The sequence below is a fragment of the Solanum dulcamara genome, chromosome 2 (assembly GCF_947179165.1).
Source record: "Solanum dulcamara chromosome 2, daSolDulc1.2, whole genome shotgun sequence".
Classification (NCBI taxonomy): domain Eukaryota; kingdom Viridiplantae; phylum Streptophyta; class Magnoliopsida; order Solanales; family Solanaceae; genus Solanum; species Solanum dulcamara.
This window is the reverse complement of record NC_077238.1, coordinates 31,515,076-31,523,129: the sequence shown is the minus strand read 5'-3', so window position 1 is coordinate 31,523,129 and position 8,054 is coordinate 31,515,076. Positions and strand designations below refer to the sequence as shown.

Genomic DNA, 8,054 nt, shown 5'->3' with positions numbered 1-8,054 from the left:
GCTTGGGGGGTGGTGGACCCCACTGCCACGTGGCAGCCCATAGTTGGCAGCATGATACGGTGGCCCAATAGGGGCTGGACACGTGTCACCTCTTGGGGTTGACACGTGTTACACCCTAAAGCCACATATATATGTTGATATATATCATATACTTCAGTTATCCATCAAAACATCAGCCAACTTAGAGAGAAAAAAACGTGAGGGAGAGAAATAGAGAGGCAGCCATGGTTCTTGAAGTTTAAAGGTTTGTTTTCCAATTTTCTTCCGTGAATTAATTATATACGGTGTACCTTAAGTACGTGGATATGTATATATGTATTTTAAGACCTTCATGGAAGTAAAACTCCAGCTTTGCAATTGGAATTTGGAAGAGAAAATAAGAGAAAACGTTAATTAATAAACCCGTTTTTGAAAGGGACAGTGGTTAGTAATAATCGTATAACTTCTTGTGTACAGATTCGTTTCAAGTGATTTAATATGTTTTGGAAAGGTATTTCGTGGTTCTATAACTTTCATTCAGACTCCAAAATCCAGTTCCACTTGTATCAGCTTGAAAAGTGGTGATTAAGTGTAGAGGAGGTACTGCTCAAATTTGGTTTTGGAAATCCTACACGGACAGCTGTGAGTATTTTGGTCATATCTTTTTGTAAAAAATTGATGTAGGGATGATTCGAAATTGTTTGCGACCCTAATACACATGTCTATAACTTTCATGAAGGACGTAAATCCTGTTTCCCTCCATTACCCCTTCGAAACGAAGCGACAAGGTAAAACAGTAAGCTGTCCAGATTTCACATTTTGGATAGTTTTGGCGAGTTTGACAAGTTTAACGTAAGGTAAGGTTTCTTCTTTAAATTTGAGCTTTATGTGTTCTGATGGAGCATGTTACACTCCCTATTGGTGGCTGGAAATATGAAAATGGCTTAGAAATACTTGGCGTTCGGAATAAACTAATTTGTAGTCGTTATAGTTGAATTGTTGTCGAAACAAAGTGTTGTTCTTGTGAGTTGCTCTGCAGGGGTGTGGCTTGTTGTTGCAGGGCCTAAATATGTCCTAATGTGGGTTAGGGTGCTGCTGGTAGAAGCCACATGACCCCTTGTTATGTATAATTAAAGGCGTCACAAAATGAAGGCTAGACGCCCTATTGAGATATTGTATTTTTGGAATAAGTTGTTTGGAGTGTATGTTGTATATTGTTGGTATGAATTGCTGCAGGTTGTTGTTGTTGGTTGGCTGTAGGTCTTAGGGACATGATTGGAAATTTGGATAGGGCACATTATAGGGGAGGTGCTGCCCAATTTTCGTTAACGCCTTAACAAACTAAAGGACTAGTCGAGGAAACAACTAAGGCAATAGATTCCATTAACATTAAGGCGTAATCCAAGATGCTGGAAAGTTAAGAGTAGTTGATATTCATATTACTTTCATATTGAATAGGTTCGGAAGACGAAGAGACGAGCAGGATAAAGGGTAACTCCCAAAAGGTATGTAAAGCTTTCTTGTGGCATGTTTTGGTATAAGCACGTATAATTATCTTTCTTTCCTTTTGGCAAGTTTTAGCCTTAAGTGAAGTGTGTGTGGAATGTGGGGATAATTCCATTCCCAAAACTCCAAGTATGCCTCATAACCCATATCCACTGCTTAGTATTGGAATTTCTGCAAGAATTGAGTAGTGCCTAGTAAGGCTTCTATGTATTAAACACTAGTATTTGGAAAGCTATCTCTCATTTCCTTTGATACGTGTTTGGTACGAAAGTGAGATTATGATGCCATAATGATTCACCGAGCCCCATGATGGGCCGGGTATGAAATATGTGTATGCAGATCCCATAAAGAAAAGTACAGACCATATATAGTTTATTCTCTTTCTTCTTCTGGCATGTCTTAGTTGTAGGTTAAACATGATATGAGTTCCGGCGTAACTCCATTCTTAGCATCTCTTATTTACGTCTGAATATCGAACTTTTATAATAATCAAACTATTTCCCTGGAAACTTTTATATGTTAAAAAGGTAACAAATGTACAGGCTCCAAGTCTTACAGACTATATGTTAACAAATGTTCTGGTTCCATAAGCGATTTGGCTTTACTTTAGTACATGTCTAGGAGCCCCGAGATTATAATTGAGACAGCCCATAATGGCATTTAGAGGACACTCGAGATGACTACACCGCTACTCGGGTTCAAATAAAAGCTTAACTTTCTTATTCTGTCGAGTCTCTGATAATGATTTAAATTGCATATAGTTACTCACTACTCTACTCGTGTATATTGTAACACTTCTTTCCTTGAGTCCCGGGCCAGGATATGTTCTCGTCCACAGTTCACTACATTATTCACTGAGTCCCTCAATAGAGGGCCAGGATACGTGTATAAATATATGATGATGAGTTGTAATAAGGTGGTGATGGCACTGGGGCCATGATGATTTTACAGAGATGATTCACCGGACCCCCGAAAGGGCCGGCTATATGATATGACTCGAACATGCATGTTTTTGTAATTCATAAAGTATAGGTACATGTTTCCGAATTGATATCTTATCCCCTGATTCTCTATCTCAGATATGTTTCCAGTTGTATTATATTATGTTTTACATACTCAGTACACATATCGTACTGACCCCCTTTCTCGGGGGGCTGCGTTCATGCCCGCAGGTACAGATACAGATTTTGGGAGTCCGTCAGCTTAGGATTCCATGCAGCTCAGCTGGAAGAGGCTTCATTGTATCGGAGCCTAGTTTTTGATACTGTCCACGGATGTATAGAAATTGTTTTATCCATTCAGGGGTACGGCGGGGGCCCTGTCCCGCCATATGTTGTCATTTATATGTTTAGAGGTCTGCAGACATGTATATGTGGGTTGTGTATGTCAGTTTGATTAAGCTGGGTCTACATGATATATGATATATATTATTATGTTATGGCAGCCTTGTCGGCTTGCGTGCCCTGTCATGTTGTGATACAAACGAAAAGGGCTACAGTTTATGAAAATGTTATCGCCAGTGGGGCTCTGTTACATGATATTGTCTTATTTACGATTCAATGTGACCTCAGCTAATAGATATATGTACGGGGGGTCCAAGTCGGACCCCAGTCGCGGCCTACGGGGTTGGGTCGTGACACCTTTCTCGACTAGTCCCTTAATTAGTTAAGGAGTTAACAAAAATTGGGCAGCACCTCCACTATAACTTGCCCTATCCAAATATCCAATTACATCCTAAATTACTACAGACAACCAACAACAATAGTTAGAATCTTATATACAAGTAAACCACTTCATCATTACACAATACAAACTCCAAACATTTTGCTCAAAACTATGATACCAAAATCATGACTTTAAAATACAGTTTTCAATCTTTATTTCACAAAATCTTAGCCATACCAAAATGGAGTATTACATGGCTGTAAAAAGCAGCATATATAGACATTTTTAGCCATGTTCCATCCCTGCAAAATAGATAAATCACCTCCAAACACGACACCATACTAACAACAATACTAGCCAAACTTTCACCCACTAGAATAGCTTCAAAACAACCCCTACACGGCCTGCAACATCCTTCAGCCATAACGTATATATTTTCATGTTTCCAATCCATATTTATACATCCATAACATGCTTAAACCCTTTAAAAAATGTGGGATAAGAGAATCAAGCCATACCTTAACAAACTAGCTTCCGAAACTTGCCAAAAGGTGTAGGTTTACGTCGAACCTCCTTGCTTCCCCAACTATTCATCTACGTTGTTAAATACCATTATTTAACCGAGGAATACCGTAGATAATTCATTCATGGATCAAAATTCAAGGGCTTACCTTAAATTTAGCCAAGCCATGGCTGCCTTTCTTTTTCTCTCACATTTTCTCTCCATTACTTAAGTCTAAGATGCTGAAAATGAGATACACTCCAGCATATAACACATATATACACCTCCTTAGGAGGTTACATATGTCATCCCCTAAGGGTGACACATGTCTAGCCCTTATTAGGCCACCGCATCCATGCAATGCCTCCTAGGTTACCATGTAGCAGAGTGGGGTTCACCCCCAAGCAGGTAGGTCCTACTTTACCCTAATTTGGTGCATCACCTACTGCCATGTGTCACTCCCTCATGCTACTATATGTCATCTCCTTAGACCTCCACGTGTCGTCCTCTTCTCTGTAGATTCGTAATCTCGTCTTACTTTAAGAACCTATGTAATCCTTGCTACGTAAGCTCAGCATGTATTCAAGTAGCTTAGATATGTAAGACAGCTAAGTTGGTAGCTTACGCGAGTAGGTTGAGTACCACGATTCCTTCTTTGGCCTCCTACTCCTTCCAAAGCCTTCTAGACCTGTTTCCAACCATCACCACTCACGTAGAACTTCATAGATAACCTGTATCACATGGAAATCATTTAAAAAAATATGTTCTAATGTACAAAGGTGAGGGGTATAACATCCTTCCCCCTTTAGAATATTCATCCTCAAATGTTAATTCTCATAAGGTCCAAAAAGGATTTCAAGAATTCTCTGTAATGGTTGCCATGTACAAGCCTTTCTCTACAACTTGTTGAACCATGTCTGGTCCTATTAGTTGTGTTTTACCAATAACCAACCAACCAATGGGCGACCTACATTTTCTTTTATTCAAAGCCTCGTATAGGGCCATCTAGATACTAGAATGATAGTTATTATCTTAGGTAACCTCAACACGTAGTAGACAATTGACCTAACTACCTTTGAATTCAACCATATAGGCCCGCAACATATCATCTAGCATTTAGCTAGCAATCATAGTCTTTCCATCGGCCTGAGGGTAACATGGGGTACGAAGACCTATTTGTCTTCCCTATCTCCTCATGGACTAATCTTCAGTAGTTAACTGTAACTTGGGCTCCTTCATCTAAGACAATAGCTATGGGAACTCCACACAGCCTCACTACCCTCTTGACCTATAACTTCACACAATCTCGACTGAATAGGTAGTCCTTGATTGAAGGAACATAGGCTAATGTTGGTAATCGATGGATAATATTTCATATAGAATCATTCATCCATGGGGGGCAAAGTGAGTCTTGTAACCAAGGTCGTATTATGGAATCTTCGACCTTGTGTATTACTTCTTGCCTTCTTTAGAGGACATCAATTGGTACCCCTACCTTTTTGGTTTTGCTTTTTGCCCCTCAGAGTTGGCTACTGAGTGGTGCTGAAGTTCCCTCACACAATGACCTTCATAGCCGCTCTGTGTTTTGTTTATTATTAACTAGTATAATGTTTAAGGGATTTGGCATACAAGTGCGCTATCTGTTAGTAACCAGCTACTCTTGTAGTTAGTAATATAGGACTGCAATATACCTTTCTAGTGTTTGGATAGTACGCTCAGCCTGTCCATTAGTCTGGGGTGAAATATTGTACCAAGATTCACCTATGTTCCCAATCTCTCCTAGAATAATCTCCAAAAGTTAGCAATAAATTTAACTTCCCTGTCTATGATAACAGATGTGGAAACTCTGTGAAGGCTTACTATTTCCTTTTCATATAACCTTTCATAATCTTTATCTAAATGTGTCTTCCTAACTAGAAGAAAATGGGTTGATTCTGTCAGCCTATCTACCATAACCCCTATCCGCTAAGAATCTTACTATTTTCAACGGTGGAGTCACATATACACCATACTTCTTTATGCCTTATGAACTTTTATCCTTGTTGTGTACCCGATACTATCTTCTAATCTCACTTAGAATCATAGCTACTTGGTTTTAATAGTGGTCTTGTCTTATTACCTTTTCATTGTACTATACCTTCAGTTCATAACTGGTTATTTTCCTTTGTGTCCGATACTCACACTTAAGTAATTACGTCTATCTTGAGTCCTTTCTTCAGTAGTCCTTTCATTTCTCATTTTCAAAACATCTTCTTGTTTACCTCTATTTGTTCTTAGCATATCAGTCATTTCTGGCATTCATCCTGTCTTGTTGCTCACCTTTACTTTCCTTACCACTTGACCTTTTATTCTGAACCTTCCCTATAAATCTGTGTAAGTCTTTCTTATTCATTCTCTAAATCATCTCTTAGTCTCACCATTCATTTCCACATTTTTTTCCATAGCAATATTGACCTCCTTGTTACCATTACTATCACTTCAGTAATTAACTTATTCCTCGAGGTCATCCATACATGTAGTCTAGTCAAATCCCCTTCTTATGATGGGCAAGGCATACTACAAGCCTGTGTTTCATTCTCCTATTATTTCTAGGAAAATTTGGGTAGAGTTTCCTCTGTATTTCTTACTATCTCAATACCTGCACGCAGGAAATACAAACAATGCCTCACAGAGCAGACATATATACTCATATCATATCATATCGCAGCCACACGGGACGCCCAATATCAATAGTATGAAAATAGACTTACCTCGTATGTCCACTTTAACTCTACCTGTTACACTTTCATATCTACCTTTCCTTTCAATTTCAACTTTACATTTCAAGCATACTTCAATACTTTATCTTATATATATATTTCATGCCTTTGCTTACATGCGTGCTTGGTAACTTCAAATATCATTAGTCACTTGCTTTAATCAAAGTTTAGTATAAGGAATTTCATTCGCTATGACTCAGCTCTATCGCACAATCTTAGATATGAAGGAAAGTAATATACTAAATATCCTGTAGCCTCCTGTTTATAGATGTGGTGCACAACACACCGATAAACAAGACTCTACTAAACATGGTCTGTAGACACTCAAAGGTTCACTATTCTGATACCACTTCTGTCACGACCCAACTCTGTAGGCCACGACTGGGGTCCAACCTGGACCCCTGTATACGTATCTATTAGCTATAGCCAAGTCGGACTATGTATAATGTGATACTATACACCAAAAACCCCAATGGGTCAAAATGTTTTCCTGTACATATAGCCTCTTTCATTCGTATCATATCATGAAAGGGCACAGAAGCCGACAAAGCTGCCATAACATAAAAACATTTGCAACGCATCATATAGGCGCAATTGAAACAAACTTGAAAATAACCCATATATACATGTCTACAGACCTCTAGGAGTATTAACTATATCATATGGAAGGATAGGGCCCCCACCATACCCCTAAATAAACAAATATATACATCAAATTACCAGCATCAAAAGCTAGGCTCCAAAATAGTGGAGCACTTCCAATATAGCTGAGTGGAAATCCTAAGCTGGCGGATCCTCAAAATGAACATCTGTACTTGCAGGTATGAAATACATCCCCTCAAAGAAAGGGGGTCAGTACGATACATGTACTGAGTATATAAGGCATAACATCTCATAAGTGAGATTACAGCAGAATTAGGGATGTAGGAAACAAGTATAACATTTAATAAATCACTGCACCTGCATCTTATAAAATGAGGGCATATATATCATCCTCCCAGACCATACCTGGCCCACTATGGGACTCGGTGTTATCATATCATCATATATTATACTCGGCCTTTTATGGAACTCGGTCATACCCGGCCCTTTATGGGACTCGATAAATAATCATGTCATCAAATATCATACCCGACCCTTTATGGGACTCGGTCATACCCGGGTCTTTATGGGACTCAGTGAAAGATATATTAACAATATGCACGAGTAGAGTAGTGATTAACCATATGCAGCTAACTCATCATTTGAGACTTAGTATAACAATCGTTATGATCTATCAGTTGAGGATCAAAATGATCATTATCTCAAGTATCCTCTAAATGCCATTAGGGGCCATATCAAATGGAGTCTCAGGAATCATAGACTTGCATCAAGATAATGGTACACAGCTTATGAAATCATAGACATTTATCATCAGAGAGTCTTTAGAAATAGGAGCTTAGGTACTCAGTCACTACTCAACATATAGAAGGCTCGAGGGTAGTAGTTCAACTACTTTAGGACTTCTACCATTTAGGTTAGGACTTCTAGCATTTAGGAGTGAACACGAGTCAGGATTTATGTTCGAAACTTATGGATGGAACTCCCTCAAAACTTATATCATATATCAATTTGCTTACATTTAATACATTCCAAAAGAAAGG

The 8,054-nt window shown here is 38.8% G+C and overlaps 1 long non-coding RNA gene across 1 annotated transcript; it reads left to right on the top strand.

Annotated features, from left to right (window-relative positions):
- The first annotated feature begins 208 nt into the window (after positions 1–208).
- On the top strand, positions 209–2,718 carry LOC129875985 (uncharacterized). The gene is made up of 5 exons (XR_008763267.1): positions 209–244; positions 457–621; positions 719–836; positions 1,438–1,484; positions 2,658–2,718. It is a non-coding gene; the product is annotated as an uncharacterized LOC129875985 (long non-coding RNA).
- The last annotated feature ends 5,336 nt before the right edge of the window (positions 2,719–8,054 follow it).